At 37.6% G+C, this 23,011-nt stretch overlaps 1 long non-coding RNA gene across 2 annotated transcripts in view; it reads right to left on the bottom strand.

The window, feature by feature from the left end:
* LOC135447309 (uncharacterized) overlaps positions 1-23,011 on the bottom strand; it is a 45,467-nt gene that overhangs the window by 9,116 nt on the left and 13,340 nt on the right. For both annotated transcript variants that reach the window (XR_010440062.1, XR_010440061.1), the window contains exon 3: positions 59-218. This is a non-coding gene — a long non-coding RNA (uncharacterized LOC135447309). The remainder of the gene's footprint in view (positions 1-58; positions 219-23,011) is intronic.

Raw genomic sequence — 23,011 nt, 5'->3', positions numbered from 1 at the left:
CAAAATTCTAAGAGGAGGAAGAACTCCACAAGTTTTGCAATGCTATGAAAAAACAGACCTTATGTTGAAGTGCATTGAGGCAAAACCTTTTTAAGTGTCTTCATTCAACCATTCTCTGCAAAACTGTTGATCTCAGGTGCTTAATTTTCTGCTACTTCCTCTCACTGTTGCGATACTTAAGTGTTTTTCTCTCACCCAGACGTAATTTTGGAAGAAGGCTGCAGAGAGAAACCAAACAGAGAAAGAAAAACATTAAAATCCTGGACATTCACATAATCAAAGAAAATTCCCTGTGGAGATGGTCACATCAGTAGCCTGGCATTTCTCACTCCAGCTTCTTTTTCCAAAACTTCATTGCTTCTGTTACCCCTTCCCCTTATTTAATTTCTCTTTTTCAATGCGCCCTCTAAACTTGTTAACAGTATAAAGGTATGTGCTACTCCCCAGCTGCTGATATTTCTGGTATGATGCTTCTTTTGCTCATTGTTGGCTCTGCTTTGTCTGGTTTGATAGTAATTACTTATCAGACCTGCTGTTATTACAGTTCAATAAAATCAGTGAAGACTCAAAAAGCAGTAAGATGTATGTGCTGCTACCCAACTGACTGTGGGTACAGCAATTAGCAATTAAATCAGACCCTGGACTTTTAAATTTTCTATTAAAAGAGTCATGGGGAATCAGATCTCCAAGACAGTCTTGTCATTCCAGACAGGTGGTTCAAGCCATTTTCATTTTTATTTAATATGTATACAGATGAAACAAGGGTTACATAGCAATGCCTTGGATCAAAATACAGTGACTCCCAACACAGAAAATGTGTCTTAAAGAAAATACGGCAGGCCAAAAAAGTTCCTCACCATATTGGTAGCATTTCCCTTTTTTGGGTTTGACACAGAACAGAAGAAATTTTTAACTAGCATTTAATAAAAACCTTCTGTAAACTGTTCACAGAATGCAGAAATTTCATTCTTTCAATTTAATAGCTGACACAGCCAATTAAAAAATCTTGGTGAGCAGGAAGATAAAGTAGTATGAGAGTTTGCTAGTGGTCAGATTATTATAATCTAAACAATTACATTCTTGTGAGGGTTATCTGGTGAGGGAATTTTCCACACTGCAGAGATGAACTTGCCAGAAACCTTCAGTGGACCATTGCAGATATTGACTGTTCAGGCTACTGTATATCTACTACACATTTTGCCAAGAATACTCAAAAGAACTAGCAAGATACTAGCAGATAAAAATGGATCATGAAGATGTGAAGGGTTTCCAAACATGTTCTACTACATTTACAATATTGTTTCATTTTGGATTTGGTTATTCCTTGTCTAAAGCCAAATTAACACAGAAAAATAATGGCATGCCTTTAGTCAGTTAATACACTCTGAGTTACTGCATTAGATGTCACTGTCATTTAGAGGAATAGTACAAGTCTGGTCTAGGTGGGTTTAGAAATTAATAGCTTAAGGGTGAATAAGTTCCTTCTAGCTCATCATAACAGACACAGTTCCATTTTCCTGATGTTTGTTAAAGGTGACAAATAGAATGACTGTTGGCAGTTGCACTCCATTCCCCATAGAACAAGAGTCAAATTCAGAATATATGCAATAAAAGAATGTTGCCTAAGAGTACTACTGAGTTTGACAGGTTAAAACAATCTCAGTAGTGTGATAAATAGGTATGATTCATGCTGATAAAAACTGAAACAGTAATCAATATTGATACAGTAATTAATATTTGAGAATAATAAAATAGTTAAAAGTTGTAATGCCAAGAAGAGAGGGAAAGGAGGGGCTCCACCCCCCCTTCCCAGCAGATGATCTCAAGGACCACAGGAAACAAGCTGAAGATACAGTTGCTAAAAATGAGCAAGAACCTGGTTGGGTCCCAGAATAATGCTAACTATAACGGATTTATTGCCTTGATATGTAGATGCAGTGATACGTTAGTCTTGGCTTACATTGTACTGGCTTGGTGCGCATGTGTAACACAAAAGTGAATTAAAGGACAAAGAGAAAGAGGAGAGGTCTTCATCCAAAATGAACCCAAAGACTTGTGTGACCACCAAACCGAGTGGTGGTGCATGCGTGATGAGGGTGGTAATGAGGGCGGAGATAGAGATATGACAAACCGAAAATGGGAGGAGATGGCATTGACACATGGCATATAAGGGGTGATTTTCACTTGGCAAGCTTGTACGTGAGGTGGCAAGGGTTCCAGAACCCTGCCCTCTGTACCCCGCAGTTATCTTTTGCTTATGGGCAACTATTGGAACCAAATTATCCCTTATTTTAATCAAGTTATATTGTATTTTTTTATTGTAACTATTCAATTAAAATTGCTAGTACTTTTAGTTTTGTTTGAGGGTTTTTTTTATGATGGGATAATTGGGCAAACATAACAGTAGAATGGCAAGGACAGAGCAAAACAAAATAGGTTTCATAAAGGTGCCTACAGGGCCTAGGGACTATAATATTCAAGTGACAGAAGTGATGGGAAATTACCATACTGCTTCCCTACAGCAAAAAAGTTCAGCACCTGCCTCGCCCACACTCTGGTTCCTAACATAATAATTGCTGCATAAAGACCTTGTCATAACACAAACTCCCATGTTAATGATAAAGATGGGGTGGGTAACTCTTGCCCTGTAAAAATGGACTGTATGTTGCATACTGAATTTGCAAGACATCAGGACTGATCTGTAGTATTGTGTGTTTTAAGGTATTTATACAGATTTTGTTGTAAAGTTTGTTATTTTTTATAAATTGAGATAATGGTTTGATCCTCAGCTCCCCCCATGTTCCTCCCTCGCAATGGTTTGTCCCTGAGTTGTTTCTCCCTTGTTTTCATACCCTTGGCATGTCCGCCAAGGTGACCGATCCCCTGGTCCTTCCCTTTATGTCCTTATAAGTTTATCTCCTCCCTCCTGGTGCTGCCCAGTTTCCCTGTCCATCATTTTAACCACCCCCCACTTTGTTTCGAGAACCTTCTATGTCAGTTATCCCTTACTTAAGATATGATTTGTCTCCTGAGCCTTTTCCCTCCCCTATGCAATCCTTATTGGTTAAGTTGTGTCCCACGCTCCTCCCCTGGCCTTCGTTTGTTGGAATCCCTTGTGTCTTCTCCTGTCATGCCCATCCCCTTTATCAGTGCCTCCCCAAAGGGTCCTTCTCTGACACCATCACTGGTCCTGGCTGGGACAATAAAGCACCTTGGCACTCCACACGAGTGTCCGCCCTCTCCTTCCTTCGCCTCAGAACTTCGTTGCCAACCGCCACCCACGCCACACATGGCACCACTACCCAGGGTTCTTGTGAAGAACCCGGGACTGGCAGAATTTGTGGTCTCCTCCAGCCACTCTGGGAACAGCTAGCCGGCGTACGGCCAGCTCCTGTGGCTGTGAGGCAGGCTAACTGAGCCTTATCTAGCTTTATCTATTGAACCTTTTCTTGACCTGCCTGCTATCTCTTTTTTATTTTATAAGTGCTAACAGCACTTTTTCACAAATGATCAGGCTAATTTTTTTTATCTGTGTGTCCTGGTTCAGGGATAGCCAACCTAGGACACTGTGCTATCTTCTACAGTACAAGCATAGTTTTAGAAAGATAGAAATAACAAGGACTTCCATCTAGAATGAGACATTTATGGATAACCTAATACAGAAAAACAGATCTGGTGCAGCTGCAGTGAAGAAATATGGTGGAGCAGAGAGGAGTACAGGCATGAGAAAATAAAAGATGGTCTGGAACTGAAACCCTGCAACTATCAACTCAACAATGGTCACTAAAAGAAAAGTGAACAAAAGGGGGTATAGGAAATTTAAAAAAGTCATATCCAACACAATGAATGATATTTCCACCAAAGGCTGAGGAATGCCTGTAGCACCTTCACCAACACCAGAATGAAACCAGTGGACGTATGTCCTAGAAGTGTCAGGAAGCTTATCAGTTTATGCATTTAAACTCTTTTTCACATTATTATTATTATTATTAAGCTTTTCTGCATACATGTAATAACTGCATTTGGACAAGTAATGGTTCTAGGATTAGTCTGTTAAGATTCCAGTTACATTAGAAATAAATTCCTGGATTTATGTGAGATGTCTCATTTCTGCCCACAGACAAAGTCTGGAGGAACAATAGTTGGCATTTCTACCTACACAGTTTTGAAAAGAAAAAATTTCAAAAAAAGGAAAAGAAAGGTCATCCTCTGCAGAGTAGTTGTATCTAACTTATTCAGTAATACTTAAAAGGGAAAGCAGTTATTCAAGTGTTTTTCTTACTCTCCCAAATACCTCTCTAACGTGTATAAATGAGACTAGCTCTAATTTTGAGAACACAGTATTTTGTACTCCTTTGTGGTATACTGGTTTATTCTCAAACAAGTTAAGAAAAACATTATAAAAATCCTCCGCTATCAGAATGTCGGTCAGTATGTCAGAAAACCTACTACTCTTGCTACTAAGATTAGGTATATTTATTCACCTTTTGTACTTATTTCTTCTAATGTCAAGACTGTTCATCACCCAAAAATTATCTTCACTACCCATGATGTTTACCATTCTAAAAACTTCACTGACTACTACCATACTTCTCAGCCTTTATCTTGCCGATCTAGAAAGCTTTTTTAACTTTCCCATTCAGAGAAACCTTATTTTTCCATAGGACCATTAATGCTTCTTTTTACTCATTTCAGTTAGACTCCATCTGTCCAAGACATGAATAAGAACTGATAGTCTATCAACCTTAAATGTTAATCCTTAAGTGTTTGTCTTGTCCGTTGTACAATTAGATTTACTGTTTAATTACATCATCCTTTAGTTCCTTTTGTTCACAGTCCAGCTTCTTTTCCTCCTGTTGCTCTCCACACTTGCTTGAGGATCAGTCAGCAGATTGTAAGAATACATTGAGCAGTACATTTAAAAAGTATACTTTTTATATCTTGCGAAATCAGGCATAAAATTACAAAAATATTAAATATTATCTGTCCCAACCTCATGTTCAGAGGAACCTGACTTGAAAGCTCCTTTTATTTTGATCATTTCCCAGTAGTATAACACTTCCTGCTTAATCTGTTTCATACATAACTTCCATGTTTTATTTCCTACCTTAACAGCTTCCAATCTTAATCTGACTACCACTTTCCCATGTGTCACCATGTCAAATGCTTTGTTAAAATCTATACATATCAATCATCTGCAGTTTCTTTTGACTGGCCAATCATCCTTCCAGTCAATGAAAAGCATCAGGTCACCTGGCACTATAAAAATATTCCAGCTTGAAGTTTTGTGATAGCCTGCTTTTCAGCTGCTTCCATTAATCCAAAACAATTAACTTCCTGCAGCTGAAGATCTTGCAGCTCACTGACCTCAAAGCAAACAATTCCATAGCCCAGTATTTGACTTGTCTTCCTATATTATTACAGGCTGAATAGAAAATGATCACCAGCTTTATGTTGATATCTGTAATTGAAGCTGTACACCACCACATCCATAATCTGTGTGATTCTGTACACAGTTCTTTAATATCAGGAGGCTTTAACCAACACTGAAAAGCAAAGACATTAATTAAGTAGTTATTTAATGGGCATTTTTGCAAAAACAAAATGGAGAAGAGTCTGTAGATGAAATTGCTATTTCAGCAGTACAGCATCCTTTCCCATCGCCTTTTATCCCTGTACCCATATCAGAACTGTATGCTTTAAAATTTCAGGTGAAGAAACTGAATTCCCAAGCATTTAGCTGACATTCTGAGCACTCCTGAGTTTCCTGCCTAGCTGATTTGCTTCATCTGTTTAAATGAAAAGCTGAAAGGTACATGTATGTTCTGTAAAAAAGCAGCCCAAACCACTCATCTTCTAAACTGTTAAAGGCAGTCTTAGCATTAACCAGAAATCTTTAAAATTATTCCTGGCCTGGACACAGTTCAGACACTAGCACAGGATGGGGACAATTATAAAATCTGCAGTTTCCTAGTAGCTGGTAGTCTCATGTTAAGGTTTAAAAGCAGCACTGCAAGCTACTCCATGTCAATTGCTTGGTATCAGTGCTCAGAAACATTCCTGGGCATGCCTAACTTATTTGTCTAAGTGTACATACACACAGCCTGGGCCTTCAGCTACTGAGGAAATCTTATACTGCACATTAAAAACCAGATGTAAACAGATCCCTTCAGCCTTTAATGTAAACAGAAGAAAAAAACAGTTTGTAATTCTTTATTTCTCCTTTTCCTCACTCTTGAAACATAGAGATTAAAAAACAGCACCAGGAAGAATTACTCTTTGCCACAGGAAGTTATAGCCCCAAACACACAAATACACCCAAACCCCAAATACATTTATAGGTATTTTATCTAAGAAGCTATTCACAGGCAAACTCACATTATGGAAATCTGTTTCTTTCCACACCTTCAATTAGAGTCATGAAATCATAGCATCAGTAAGGCTGGAAAACACTTTCAGGATCATGAAGTCCCTAACCTCAGCAACTAAATGTACACCAGAGATCTGACACTTACATGTCTTAATGGCCCTGACCAATTTTTTTTCCTGAGGTCAGCTCCCACATTATAGCCCCCAGAGCCTACTTCATCTCAGCCCTGGGCTGCAGTCATAGAGGAGTTCCAGCCCCCAGCTCTACCATGCAGGCCATGGGTTCCACCCCTGACCTGTGCACTGACTTCCCAGCCTGACCTCCTGTCTGCCTTATCACCACAAACCCAGCAGGAAGTCTGAGCTGTTGCTTCAGCTTGTCTGTGAGCTCTGATCTGCCCTGCTTGTTTGATCCAGGTCCCTCAGCTGGCCACACCATCACATTCAGTTTCCCACCCCCTAGGGAGCAGACAGCCCCTGCTGCTCCCTGGAAGTGTACATGTGTAATTAATCTCTTGTTGAAGAAAGATTTTGATTTTTTTCCAATAATTCTTTTGAAGTTCGGTGACATACACATTAAGCCTTTTCACAAGGTCAAGGTAGCTACATCAGTCACATCAATCAGCCACATCAAAATGCAGATTTTCAGCCCAGAAAAATGTTGCCACTGGAGTTCCTAGTATGTTGTTTTGGGGAAAAGTCATTATTTTCACTCATGGCCTTGGCTGGAGGAGTAGTTATGTGCTAAAGACTTTGACTAGTAGCAGAGTTGACAAGGATATAAAGGAAAATAGGAATATGCTGGTGAAAAATAAAGACAACCTGAAAAACTGGACTAGTACAAGCTGAATGAGATCTAGCACAACCAAACAAGCATAGGAAGACAGAAGCTTCCCATAGGAACTTCTACTATAAGCACACATCAGTTGAATATGAAAAAGGAGAGACCTTAATGGACTAATCCAGTGTCTGGTGGCTGCACAGCAATTTTATGAAATGTCTCTTCAGAGTAAAAACATGAACAAAAGTAGGCTTACTCTGTTGTGACCAGAGTGCATTTGATGAATACCTACAATTCCATCTCCTTCTGAATTAGAATATGGAACTGTTCACATTATAGCACTGATGATCTTATGCTACAGCCAGGTGGAGATGTTTTTTGCCTCAAGGAAAACATTTAGCTCACTCCCCCCACTTATGGCATGAGAGCACTAATCAAAACCACTGGCAAAGCACATTCTTTATTAACAGTCATTGCTGTGGCTTGTTTGAGAAGTGGTAAGCCAGTCACTTTTCTATCCTGCTTAATAAATGCAAACTTAAGAAAGGAAGTTTCAAGGCCAGCCTGAATTATTTTGTGTTTTCTGGTCAGGCCTTCCCCCCCTCCCCCTCCCTTCATTTAGACATCAATAAAACAGTTGTGAATGCCTGACTTGTTCTATTTCCAGCAGGTGCACTCCAGACTCACTGCAAGGCTTTTCACTTCAAAAATGTTTTTTGACACAACATTGCTGCGTTACCATCTGCCTGAGTGACAAATCCCAGACAAACAGCTTCATTGTGACACTCTCTGTCCCTTTACATCCAATCTATGCTAAACTTCTGGGGGCAGTTTTAAGTATCTTCAGCCCAAAACCAAACACTACAGCTTGTACTGTATGGAACATATTGAAAAGTTATAGTAGAATATACAGTATGAGAAGGCCAATACAGAGAAAGTGAAAAACAGATATGGCTTTGAGTATTTATTAAGAGGGACCAAAAAAACCCCAGGCAGCCTACAGTCCAAGCCATGCTACTTTTTCCATCTTACAATGGATGTCATAAGCTGCAAGGCAGCAACAGGAATGAAAGAAGTGAGTCCTCTCCCTTGGAGGCAAGCTAGGAGTCTGAATGTTTTCTGTACTTCATAGCAAATGCTGAAAGAGCAAAGGTCCTTTACTGCCATCACCTGGCATAAATGAAACCAGAAAAAGAAACTTTTCAAGAAATACAGTCAAAACTCATTATAATGCGCTGTTATGCAGATATAATGACAACATAGCCAGAGATTCTCATGAGAGTAGACAGAGAAGTAGTGAAACTATAAAACAGTGCCTCAAGAGAAATGCATATACCTTGATTCAACATCTGCACAATGAAACCAAGCATGATCTCTGCAAAATACAGACACCAATTCATACCTCAGAAGGGCCAGGGCTTCCAGTCCTGGTGTGCTCACACAAGAATTAAACCTGAAGTTACCAAGTTGACAAGAAAATAAAGACTCCAGAAGATTTATCATAAAGAATGTCAGAATGGAAAGCAGAATGATCAGGTGTATCTGACACAAAGGCAGTGGTTCTGTAAAATCTCCATTTGTTGATTATGGTAAAATTTAGTTAAATATTATCCTTATTATTTAGTTAAATATTATATTATTCTCTGTGTTCCAAACACAGAATATGCAGGTGGTGAATGCAGGTGGTGTTCGGAGAGATGATTCAACATAATGTTCTAATCTACAAATATATGCAATTTGTCCATTCTCCAGTAAATCCCATATAGAAATATATCTTAGAGCTTGGTGTGACACACATTTCTACAGCTGAAACCAAGGAATGAAAAAGAAACCACAGTCACTGAAGGCCCTTCATCCTCCACTGCATAATCATTCAGGATCAGGCTGAGCTGCTAAATATTGAAGATACACTAAAAAACTAGTAAGAATTTCCTTACTTTTACAGGCCCCTCAAGCCATTTTTGGGTCAGAAATAAAGATTAATCAACCAACTTTGCATCACTTTTCAGAGATTTCTGTATCCACTTTTTTAACTCATGCAGTTACTTAGTTCTAAAAAATATCCATTTGGTATATGGACCAGCTCTGTTGTTTGCTGTTCATCTAAATCATTAAGGAGTTTTAAGACTCTCAGTGTAGCATGGGGAAAAACATCCATAACTCTTTCAATTAGGTGTGTGTTGTCAGGAGAGAAATCTTTTCACAGCTTGATATTCAATATATAGTCTTTTCTTATTCAATAAGGTAAAGAAAAATGACACTAAAAATGTTGATAACGCATTTCAAAGTCTGAGAGAATGAAAATTCAGAAAAGCTGCAAATTGAAAGAACAGAAAATACTGATGTAATACATTTCTCCATTTTTTTAAGTATGTATTAGCAAGGGAGGAAAGATGCATAATAACTGTCACTTTTATATTTCTTGAACACCTGGCAAAAGCTGTCAGCTGAGGCTTTGATTTGAGCAAGCAGTAAACAGGTTAGTGACCTGTTTACTCCCAAGTTTACTGGATGCAATACTAGTTAAAAACTTCAGCATAAAATTCCTTGGTATAGATATTTAGGGCTCTTTCATATGAGATACCTATTCCTAATATTTTTGTCTCTTTTCAAATATAGTCAAAAAGATAAGTGAAGAAGAAAAAATAAAAATCAAAGCAAAACTTAGAAGCTCAATTCAAGTTTTAATCAAATCCATGTGCCCACTCTTTGAAAATAGTTCTTAGCTGAAACACCTATCCCAGATGAAAAGTAACAGGCTTCACTGACATAAAACCCAGTATAATAAAGATTACATGAGGGAAACAACAATATAAAGCCTAAGAATAGAAAAGGAGCTCTGTGAAGCTGGAGTGCAAATGATTCATGCTCTACACAAAGAGGCCAGCTCATGGCAGCACCCCTGAAATGGCACTCTTGTCAGGGGCTGTGCTACACTGAAACTCACTGCTTCCACACACAAATATTTACAAATGCACTTTTGAACATTTACTTGGGAAAAGTCATTTAACATTTTTGCCATGACCAACTATCAAATACAGGAATTTGTCCCAAAAGAGGATCTGCAGTGGAGACAAATTTTGAAAATAAACTAAGACACCATTAACAACTGTAATTGTAGTAATTGACATTAATTATAAAAACCAGAAGAAGCAAAAAGATCAGCATAACCACTAATTTTAGTTTTACATGTATCACTTTAACTTATAAAAGAAGCAAAGCACCTAAGGGAAAGATTTCAAAACATGCTAAAAACTGTATAAGCCCATCTCCCTCCAGAAGTCAGAGGTTTAAGGAAGATTATTATGATATTTATATTATGTTTATATAGCGTTTTGTTAAAATTCCTGTTGGACCAACATGATTAAATTTCCAGTCTTGGCTTTGTCACATATACACAGAAGCAAAGAACCATGGAACAATGCAGTACATTGGAAGATACTTTTGGAAATCATTTCACCTAAGCCCCTGTTCAAAGCAGAGTCACTTCTGAAGTTAGAGCAGGTTGCTCAGGGTCTTATCCAGCCAGGATTTGGAAAGCTCCAAGGGTCAGTATTCTGCATGCTCTGCAGGTAACATCTTTCACCTCTGGCAGGTCATTCAAACAATCTGACTACCATCTCTAAACTGGAGTAAGGACACTACCTTACTTCAAGCAGTTTTACAAGAAAAAATTCAGTGCCTATGACACATTTATTAGAGCTACATAAACACAATGTGTCTAATTCTCATTCTAATTTGAATCTCTCTACTAATATTTCATAACCGGGAAACAATTTGAAAAGGTTAAATATGGATCTATGGATATCATACTTCTGTAAGACAATTCTGTTTTAGAGATCCATTTTGGAATACTTTTGAATAGAATAATATTTAAAATTATAAAAGAAACATGAATCACCTGCTTTATGAAGATGTAAAATACATTATTTTTTTCAAAAAGGTAACAAAAGCTTTTTGAGAGGAGCTGTCCATTACCTTTTTTTTTAGACAGCACACTGAAGAACAACATTTTGCACTTTCCTGTCTTATTTCCATTTTAGTTCAGGCCTTTTAGAGTTGCTATAAAACAAAGTTGTAATAGTATATTTTAATAAGCCCATTCAGACTTTATAGGCAATTGTTTTTGCCAGAGTCACCCTCCCTCAATTCAGGCACTGCCAAGCAACAACTTCAGTCTAAAACATTTCCTGATACATTTTCTGTAGATGAAGTTAATAGCCCTGAGTCATTGCCTCAGGCCATCAACCCTCTCAATCAGTCATTAATCCCCTGAAATTGCCCAGAGCCTCAATTGTTATTGCTTAAACAGACTAAATTAGGTTTTGAACAAACAGAGCAAATGAAGGTCAATGTCAGGAAACAGAATTCAGTAAAAATTAAAGAACATTTTGGGAAGCATGTAACAGGCCTGGATCAGATTCAAGGGCTACAAGGACTTGATCACAAGATCTTCTCTGGTCACTGAGGAGAAGACCAGAAGAACAGTAAGTTTAACTTCAACGGTATTTAGGTCAGATCTTTAATGCTATAAGCTCTCACTTCTGTGACAAGAGTCAGGCCATAAAAGGTGACTGCAAAGTCAAAACAGTAAAACAAAATATAGTTGCATAATATTTTTAGTTATCTTGGGCTAGATGACACATTTTCAACACACTGTCACAGAATTCTACAGATATCAGAAATACTTCTTTCTAGACTTTACAAAGAGGAAAAGTATTTGGGAGCTAGCTTTATGACAGATTTTGTTTTCCCCTCCCACCAGACAAAGGAAAGCATATTGATCTTCAGTGTTACAAAATATATATGAATCCTTGTAAAATGTGTTGTTTACTTCCCCCTCTCATTCTCCAGCCCCATAAATTAGTCATTTCTATTGCCACTAAGCAGTTATAATCAATATTCCTAATCAAGGAACAAGAGCATTACTTGCCAGCTGTCTTTGGTTTAGTTCATTTTTCCAAATGGCGTAGATCAGCTGGCTATACCTGGCCCAGTGAGGACTCCTGCAAAAGTTAATTCCCCCTCTACAAAACCAGTTGAGGCTGCACCATTAACACCATCTTCCCTTCCAGCTCCTGGGGAATTTATGCATGAGCAGACATTGCAGCAGCATATGGGCTAGCGAGGCTAAATGAACCAGAATCAGCTGAACACACACAAACACAGTACAAATATTTAACAACAAGAATGCAAAAGCGGAGCACAACATCCATAAGCCTAAGCTAAACAAGACTTCCCTGGTTACAGATTGTATTATATACCTGTGCAGCTCTTACAGAGACTAACAGTAGAACTGCAGCAACTGAGAAGCTGTCAACATTGATTATAAACTGGGGTTGCAGAAGTAAAAATACAACATGTAACATCTGCAGGAAATGTCAATATCATCATTTTATAGTCCATTAAGTAACCAGTGAAATATGAATGTTAGATAATGCCAAATAATTGGGTGAGCAAGGCTTAATGAGGCCTCAGGTTGGTCACTTCAGTCCATACAAGGAAACTAACAGGACAAAGAGAACAGATTTTCACTCAAATTCAGTTTTTCCCATGTGTTTCAGAAATGCCATGCAAGTAAACTTCCTTGCTTTTGCATGGTCGCTGCTAGAGCTCCTACCTATTGCTATGTACCAATAAACTGGTGTACTACACATGTAGATCCACCGGCTACCTCTACAAGGTAAGCAAAGATTAGGCTGAAAGGATTTTAATTTTCTTTTAATCAATACATTATTTTTGTAAGTGATATCCACTTTCACAGCTTTCCAATGCAGTGTAACAGCACAGGAACTGTGTGGGCATTGGTCACGTGATCTATATTGCAAAAAACAGATCTTGTTATCTTTTGTGAGCATCACAGACTGTGCCTGCCATGGAACCTGGCAGATAGGATACTTTTATTCTCATTTCCACTTTGTCTCAGGTAAATAATTGCAGCAAATGGAGACCCTTAAGACATTCTGCCAATATATCCCAACATTTTTACTTCTTACTCAGTTATTTAGATCTTGGGAAGGTCATATACTTTGTTAAAAATCTATCAGCATTTTCTGTTGGGTCATACACATACATATCAAAATATTTTCATCTCCTTTGACTTCTACCCTATTCTGGACAATACGCTTATGACCAAAGTCTGCAGCAGTTAAAATTCTCTTTTTCTTTTATTTCTGTTGCAAATAAAGATTTGTCAAGGTAATCACTTTTACTCTGCTACTACTGCTTGCTAAGTCAGATCAGATCAAGCTGTGTTCCTAGAGAAAATGAATAGCACACTGAATAAATGTAAGCCAAACGCAGATGACCAGCTCTTCATCTGTACCAAGGAAACAGGGATTAGCTGTTAAGTGACATGCACAGCCCAGCTGGTGTCTGTCCTTCAGCAGTTTGTGGAGCAGTGTTAGCAAGTTGCAGTAGAGCTAGCTACTGTTTTGGGAAGCAGCCTTCCACATCAGCAAGAGCCACTACCCCAGCCCCTCCTGGCAGCATCAGGAAAACATCTGCCTGGGTTCCTTACAGAAGCCTTATGGAAAACTTCCATCTAGTTCAGCAGTCACCCAGGAGATACAAGGCTGCTGCTGGGACACACAAGCATTCTCCTGTGCTTATGCAAGTGCAGGTATAGGTTTTTTTTGAAGGACACTGGAGAGAAACAGGCCTGCCTGAGAGCAAGAAAAGGGAAACCATTACACAGTCTTTGAAGACCCTCTGAGCACTCCCAGCTCACCTTCCTCACCAAGAATCCTCACCAGCATTCTCTGGCCATCCACCATGACCCCCTGGCCAGTTTAATGTCTCAGCATAATGTCTGAGCCTCACAGATTCCCTCATGTTCTTCCAGCAGACCCTCAGAACCCCTGTGAGTCTCTTCCTAGTCCTCCATGCCAGCCTCCCAAAGCTTCCTCTTTTCCTCAGCCCCAAATTCTTTTTAAGTGAGAACATAATGGCTGCATTTCAATAAAACAGCAGAAAATATATAGGGAAAAATTCATAAAGAATTTGACAAGAAAAAAGCCTGCTATATTCTTGGTCTACCTTTGCACTCCTTTCTAAGCACTCACTGTTGGCCATTCTTAGAGTCAGGAAACAGAGTATTGGTCTGATGTGCTTTTACAGTCATGGTCAAAACAATCAGTTAATTATCAAAATTTTTAACACCACTCATCTTAAGTAATTCTTTTTTCTGTCATTTTGCTTGGCATTGCCAGATCTACTAATCCTGCAAATTTGACTCTCAAAGTAGTTGTCATGGTAATCAAGGGGATCTTGCAAATTATTTATCCAGGTATTACAGATGTACATGTCACATAAATAAACAAAAACTGAAGGAATTTATGACACTGAGTATCTACATTAATCTCTGAAGAAGCAATATGTACAGTTTTTTAAGTGCTTACTGAAAACAAATGACTTTGAGTTTTCTCTTTTGTTTAGGCCCAGATAAAAAGAGTAGCTGTTGATTTACTAAACTTGTGATAGAGGATGTCAAGTCTCCTGATTATATTCTCTTGCAAAACTTTCTACCAGTTTGAAAGTCTCCATCATTTTACAGTTCTTCTAATCCAGATGCAGAAAATTCCTCAAACATTCTCCAAGTTCAAACAGAGCAAGGGCAGTCATATTTGCCAATGGGGATTTATACCTCATAACTCAATATAGATTGCATGCAGATCATGAAGAGCTAAAGTAAACACCTACATCCACTTTCTTGTATTTACTGACTTCTTTCCTCAAACTCCTGATTAGTTAGAGGTATCAGAAGGTTACATCACACTCTTCAGTGCTTCATAGGAGAGAGACCAATTAGAATCCCACCCACTGTATTTATCCACCTACTGTATTTATAGCAGCTCCACTTAACATTTTAGCTACTTAGGATTAGGTTCTCAGCTCAATGGCATCTCATCATACTTCTAAGATATTTCTATCTTATAAAAGTTCTGCTCAAACTTTTTACTTATATAGGAAAAAAAACCTTTGCTTTCAAAATTACTATTTGCTACATGCTTCTGTATTTTAAGCTTCAAAAACTGTTGGTTACAGACTCAAAACTTCATTTTTTTGATTAAGGTTGTGCTTTGGTTTGGGTATTTTTAAACAAGTAATTAATTGGTGGAAGCCAATTTCAAAAGAAGAATGATTCATCTACCTTTTTTATTGATGCTCCTGCCAAGATTCAAAACGACATGTTAGAAGTGTAGGAACTCTGAAAATCAGGATACCTAATTAGGCATGAAAATGAGATTTGGGTACTATATGGCATGTATTTCAGTTCTGAAATCCTGGAAAGAAAATTCACTGGTATATCATCAAATTAACTTCATGCCCGGGTTCTACTTCATGATAAGATTAAGATCTTCAGAAATATTTCTTTGATAAGCATAAATGAGAGCAGTGGGAAAAAAAACCCACAAAGTTTTAAATTTTCTATTAGACCCATGTAAGCTGCTCTCTTCAAAATTTTAGGATATTAATACCCAGAATTCTGTCTTAGCCTAGCAAGTTTTAAGTGACATGTCTCTACACTGAAAGGATACACACGCAGTGGATGTTGAAATTTATTGCTATTTCTTCATGTACACACACCATTTGGAATGCTTATAAATACAAAAAACTATTTTGGATCCTTGAATATTTCTCCTCATCCTATTCAGACACTGTAGAACTATAAGAAAAATACAGACACGGATAGTCAGCACGGTAGGTTTGGGTCTGTTTGCATGTTGGCTGATGACATAATTATTGAATCTTTCCCCCAAAATCTAATGAAGGCACTACCTTACTCCAAGGAAAATGTCATTTGCTCTGTTGGATTTTTCACTTCCTTACTTCCAACTATACTTGCAGAAATAAAGAAACACCCCAAATCTGGAAAAGGGAAAAAATCCCACAAACCTATCTGCAAGATCCCTAAGAGGAATTTTCTTCTTCTCTTTACCTTCTCTTCTTTTCAGTACCAGAAACAGTAGAAGTGCAGCCTATAGCTGTAGCCAAGGACACAATCACAGGAGCAGATTTACAAGCCCCCGGTGTCATTTCCCCTCAAGACACATAATGAAACATTCATTTCAGGTGCATACACTTTTCTCTTTTCCTATACTAAGAAGTGGCATGTTAACAGAACAGTGAAGTAGTTTTATCCTCCTTTATGAACTTAGTGTTCATAATTAAATAGTTGTGGGAGGACAAGGACAATATCTGTCACATGCTGTATTTTAACCTTTAAGGATTCTTCCATTCAGCACTTCCATTTGCCCTTTCTGAACACACATGCACTGCCAGAAAAACCCCAGTGAGGTACTCCACATTAACTAGCAAAATGTGTGTAATTATCTAATAAACAGGCTGATGGATCATTTGGATAATTTTCTTCTAAAGCATTGCCCAGATCATCACAAAGTACGTATTATTACAAAACCAGTTGAACATCATATATAGTGCATATAACTCTAAATATTTAAGCAGGTTTTTACAGCATTATTAATAGAGATTAACAGCACTAACAGCAGGTCCAAACCCTGTATTGTTAGCATTCTACTGAACTGCACACAATACAGCATATGTTTCTACACAACTGCACAGCTACACTGCTTTGGAAGCTGCTGCTCTGCAAGTACCTGCTATTCAGGTGTTTATGAGATTTGTGTGGTTTTTTTTCAAACCCTTAAAAGATGTCAAGTGTAAAGGAATAACTATAAAATATTAAGTATACCTGGAAAATAGGTTTCCAGCATCATACAGTAATGGCTACTCTTTGTAAAAGGATGGTTATCAGAGGGCCTAAATGCTGCACAAACATATAATTTGTTCTGACAAAAATGTAATGCTTAGAAAGAACAAGAAGGAAGTGTTATCCAAGCTGCACAAGTTCCTACAGGATAAAAATTCCATACAGCAGTGTACATCCTCAGGCTTAAATACAAGATTCTACATACAGAGGACAATGAAAATTGTGTTTGAGTGTAAATAAATTGTGCAGTCTGGAGGCCTTTGCCTTTGACAGTGTGCAAAATTAATGTGATCTTTCAGTACAGAGATCAAACTAACCATAAGTGAAGCCTCCATTTGTCTCCAAACAATAAAATAAAGGGCACTTAACACCTTCTTTGCCATGGAGATATCGGAAATGAAGCTTATACTGTTTTCAACCTAACGTAGTGTTTTCTGCCTCTGACATTTTAAGTCATTTATAGTCACTCACAGAATAATGCATTGCATTATTTATAAAGACATGTGTACCAGTTCTTACTTAATGCTCTTCATGAACAGCGTCTAAGGAATTTTATAAAACTTAATGTTATACCTGCTTACGGAGGGAAGATGGAGACAGGGCAGTTAACTTTCCTGTGGAACCTCAACCCATTGGTTGCATATCAAAGAACACAAAGCAAGAATCCCAAAGTCCTCTTGGGGGCCTTTTTGTCTTTCTCACAACACTGAAAATTATTGCCATACTACAGAAATCATAACTTCAGATTATCACAGAAAAGAGCCATGTTCTCAACACTGGGGAGCAGTTTATGATTCTTTCTTTTCACGGCCAACTTTGAAATGTTGGGCTTATGTTACAGGCTATGTCTCTAAGCTTTCTTCCTTAGGCATCGTAGACATAAATTATATTTTTCAGATGAAAGCGCATATGCTAGTGCCAGCCTTACTCCAGTTACTAGGGTAACAAGGAGAACACACTCACAAAATGCACAAGCCAGACAAAATCAGCTCCTGTTTATACATGAACTGTGACAATCAGCATTGGCAAAGAATTTAAAAACAGATGATTGGCACTGGGCTATTAAACAGCCAGCATTCATTTTACTCTTTCTTCTCCTGTATGCACTACATTTCACTTGCATCCTTTTGACTTCGCTTCCTAGCAGAAAATTGTTCTAGCTTAAGTGTGGAAATTATTATCATTCCTTCCTTCAGATTAAAGCATCCAAATAAATGAAACTTCAACAGTGTTTAGCATCAAGCCTCTTCCAGTCCCCGAGGCAAATACAACTGCTAGGATTAAAAGTGATACGAACACGCATAACTATCTGGAATAATGTAGGCAAAATATCATGTCATTTTTATGTGAAGCAATTAGACAGTGAAAAAATATCAAGCCTTACATTGAACTAATCAAGGCTAAGTTATAGCATCATGTCAAATCTTTATTAAACTAATCCTTGGAAAACAAGTCTCTGAAGTTCATTCACTCTATCAATAACACTGTAGTCACAGCAGTTGCAGTTCTGTTGTAAACAACTTGTTAATTGTATTTCTCAGTCTGTATGGTGAGACACTTGCTAATGGATTTAAGCATGTTATTACAACAGAAGAGTCCCTCACAAGAAACAAAAGCTCACAAACAAGTTGCTCTCTCCAGCTAAATCATAGCTGCCCCACGTTCACACCCACAGCCACTTTGCTTCTTCCTGAGCTTGCATGGGAGAGGAGCAAAATCCACTTTCAGTACAAACATGCAGCAGAAAAATGTTCCATCATCTGCAAGATCAAGTGCTTGCATAATGGAAACAGTGATTTAATTTGACAGCATACAAGAAATCATACATTCATTATGATTTCTACAAGTGTCCCTGTAAATCAGTGTCTATAATCACTAATTTTTTGTATACCCTGATTTTAGCATAACTCCCAACATATAAGACTTAACAACATTTAAGTTAGGATTAATGTAGAACATTAGAGCAATATCTTCCAGACATATCTGGGCTTAACAAGTTTCCCAAATTCACAATATTTATATTTTATTTGTATACATTTCATTTAAAAAGTAATATGCTATGGGAGCACAGTGAGCATTTTATTGTATATCAAAAGTAATTCTTAAATGCTCTTCATAAAAACATCAGATCCTTCAAGTGCTTTCAGGAAAATATATATGTATAATTATCTGATTTATTTTTGAAACTGTTACTGGGTAAGTAACATGTCTACAATTCATATGCCATGAAACTAATAAAGCTAGTAATAAAATACTCTATTAACCAGAACCAAAAGTTCATCCTTGTATTTTCATAAAACCATATTAAATCTAAACTGGAACATCATTGTATTAAGAACGCTATGAAACACTGCTGCCATCTACACAAATTAGTATTGAAGAAATTTTTGTAGATGGCACAAATTTCACTTTCATTTTGCAGTAATTTTTTTTAGGCAGAAGCTTTAGGAACCTTGCTGGTGGGATGATTATGAAGTTGATTGAATTTTCTTATTATTTTTTCCTTTTTGTGTATAATTTCTCAAAGAAATGCCTTCTTCTCCTGCTATGGTTCTCCAGCAAAAGTTAAAACTGTAAATTTAATAAAACAGGGCACTTTTGAACACTATGATAAGCATCCAAGAGACTGTTTTAAAGAGTATTCAGAACAATTCTGCTTAAGCATAAGAAAAAACTCCTAGGAAGATTCATTTCTACTCACCCAGATTTCCACTGACTCACTATGTAACTTCCTGAAAACATCATAGATATATTCTGTATATTCTATAATTTTCCATTTGTCTAAGGTAAAAATAATTCTCTCCAAAATAAAAAACTGCCCTGCCCAACCAACCTATGAACAGCTAACCATTTTAAAAACTCACTAAAGAAATAGTCCATATAGTGCTAGACTACAGCCAGTTTCTCTATATCAGCAGAAATCTTAGTTCATACAACTATTTCTTTTTTATGGTGAATATATTTAATTCCAGATAGTCAAGAACATCAGTGCAAGCTTAGCATAATTCCCCAGTATCCAATTCAGTGACATTCAGGATTAAGAAGCACTCTGTAGGCCCAAGGTTTTTTCCACTCACAAAAACCACAGAACCCAGAATATCCCGCAAACCCAGAAAACGCAATTCTAAATTATATTGGCACAATGGTGAAACCAGAATTTTACAGCCCAAAAGTCATTGTGCTTCTGCTTTTCCTATAAAGCTACACCCACTTCTACCTCTCATTACCCACTGTCTCATTCAAACCCTTTTCTCTTCTTCAATAGTCTGTATCACCTCATATGGTCAGCACTCTGTCAAAGGCTATAGGTCAAAGGGGAGCTGGCAGTCACCTTCCCAAGGCACAGCACAACAGCACCACAGCCCTCACAGTTCCTTTCAGGAGAGGAAATGAAATCTTGAAAACAGAAAGGAAAGCCTGACAAACACACTGGAAAAGAGCTATGATCAAATAAAATGTAATTGAACAAAAAAAAAGAAAATTAGCAAATTGAGTAACTACAATCAAATGGACCAGGATGAAATGAGGTGCAGTGAAAAGGGCCAAAACACACCAAAACTAACCTCACAGATGTTGCAAAATCAGGGGGAAAAAACAAACACAAAGACAGAACATTGAGGGGAAGGCATGAATGAAATGGCATGGATACTGAAAAAAAAAAAAATATCTTCACTGAGGGGAAAACCATCAAAAGGCACGGGATGCCATGAAGTGCAGGGGTATGGACCAAAGCTTGCCAAATTGACCCTCATTGAAATTGCAAGATTTCATTTCCTTGCCTGAAAGGATCTGATATTGCCTCCTGTGTACACCTATCATGCTCAGAGCTCTTCTCAGAGAGAGGGCAGAACTTGGCCCTTGCAACCCTAAGGGGAATTTACAGGTAGATAAGTGCCCAAGTTCTTTTAGTAATACAATGACTAGGGAGTTGCAAAAGGTAAAATTTGAGTCATAGGTCCTACGGGGATTTACGGCATTAAGATATTTGACATCAAACACTTCATTTAATCATGGTGAGTAACATGCCCCACACATTCTACACAAGCTCCCAGAGACATTTTTCAAGTGTCCAAGGCTGTTACTATTACACTAGAGCTAGAGATTACCTTTTCACCCCTCCTTCTTGACCTCTGTACCATGCTCACACATTCTGTGCTCTGGTGAGAGCTAGAAATTACACCAGCTCCAGTCATATTCAGATTTTCTTTCCACCACAGAAACTACATGCTCAGCAGCACGAAGTCCCATATTTTCCTGCCTGCAGCTGCAGTAATACTGAACAAACATTTCAATTACTTTACTACTCCAGAGCAATACCTGAATATTATTATACCAACAATGTGAATTTTGTTTTAAATTTATATGCAACTGATATACCAAAAGCTATTTTTCAGTGAAAACAAAGAGAATAATTTCATATTTAATAATATTTACTTCTCACTTTAAATATGTAATCATTTTTAGATTGATGCCTAATAAAAATTTATTATATTTCATTATTTTTACTCAAGACTTCCATTAAAACAACATTGAAATGGTCAGTTGCAATGCTTAAGCCTAAGTATAACAATGAGCAGGACAGGGAACATTTGAGGAAAAACCTTTAGCACACATGAGAAATTCCATTGGTTGTAGGGACTTGAAGAGGAACCAGCCTCTTCATGCTTCAAGAAAATAATTAAGACTGCCCAAAAAAGAAGAACAAGTAAAGTGAGGGAGGAGAAAATTAACTGAGCATAGAAACAGGAAAAAGAGGAAGGAAAGCAAGCAAGCAGCCAGAACAGTAATGAAAATCTCACTTGGTAACTGTGAGAGAATTGCAAAGATTAAACAGAGGTGAAACAGAAAAGTGGGCTTTAATTTGTCCGGTTCATTGTGAACTCCAAGACTTTTTTTTACCTTCCCCTTGCAAGGTCTTTTATTTTCCCCAACTGTTAAGGTCTCTTGCACTGTTCTTTATTTTTAAAAAACCAAGTGCTTCCTGTCTTTCCACATAAGTAATTATTGCTACTCTGTTCTGCTGTATTTCCAAGTACTCTTTTGTTTTCCTTTTTCCCAAAAGTGAGATTGCCAAAACCTCTGGGAACACCCCTTTTTGGCTTTCCCCTAAAACAGGATAAGCTCCTCCCCTAGAAATAACTTACACCTCTGACCTACTGAGTCTTGAAGAAAATGTGAAGGTGTGGCTCACTCCAAACACTGGATCCATTCTGCTGAGCATTACATGGACAAATATATTATTCATTTCCTTGTTGGTAAGGCCTGCCTCTGACCATGGGGGAGAGATGGCAGGAAAGCACACCCAAAGGACATTCAAAGGGATAAGGAGGTTGAAACATTCCTCCTGTTTCCTCTAGACTCTCCCACAGCTTTTCTCTAAAAGCTTAATTAAAACCAGAATCTAGTTCAGCAAACAATTAATTGCTTTCATCACATTATATGACAGGAATGAATATTTCATACAACAAAAGACTTTGAGTATTTATTTACACCCTATTGTTCCTAAAGATTTGGGCACATGCAGACCCAAAAAATCCTGTAAACTCAATCTGTTTTCAGTTGTACTGAAGATTTAACTGTATTATGTTTTAATCACAGCAAGAGAATAGACACAAAATTAGGAGCCTGTAAAAAAGATAGGCTTAAATTATTCTTTCATTCTTATAACTGTATTCTTTCGTTCTTATAACTGCTTTAAAATATGTATCATCAGGACACTGAAGCATACTCTAGGTACCATCTTCAACACCTCTAACCAGCCAGACCAGATTCTTTATGGATAATTTTTCTTACCTGTACAGTAGAACTGCATTCCCCAGCCGCCCTCAAAGAGCACTCAAGACACAGAGATAAAGTATGTACTTGGTACAATTACAATAAGGTAAAATACCTACCATAGCCCCAATGAAAAAAAGGGAAAGTAAAGGCATGCCACTGTGAAGCCTATTTTTTTCATGTTTCTTTGTGAAAATCTTCCATTTCTAAGGTTGTACCTGTAGCCTTTACACAACATGAGCTGACATGAAAAAGCTCATACCCAAATCACTACTGCTGTGTTTACACAAGTCCAGAGATAGCTTTAAATAATTAGAAGAGCTGCTAAGGTATTACAGCTACCAAAAAAAAAA

Source organism: Zonotrichia leucophrys, chromosome 4 (genome assembly GCF_028769735.1).
Source record: "Zonotrichia leucophrys gambelii isolate GWCS_2022_RI chromosome 4, RI_Zleu_2.0, whole genome shotgun sequence".
NCBI classification, from domain to species: domain Eukaryota; kingdom Metazoa; phylum Chordata; class Aves; order Passeriformes; family Passerellidae; genus Zonotrichia; species Zonotrichia leucophrys.
Note: the sequence above shows the minus strand (reverse complement) of the source record. Positions and strands in the feature narration are given on the sequence as shown.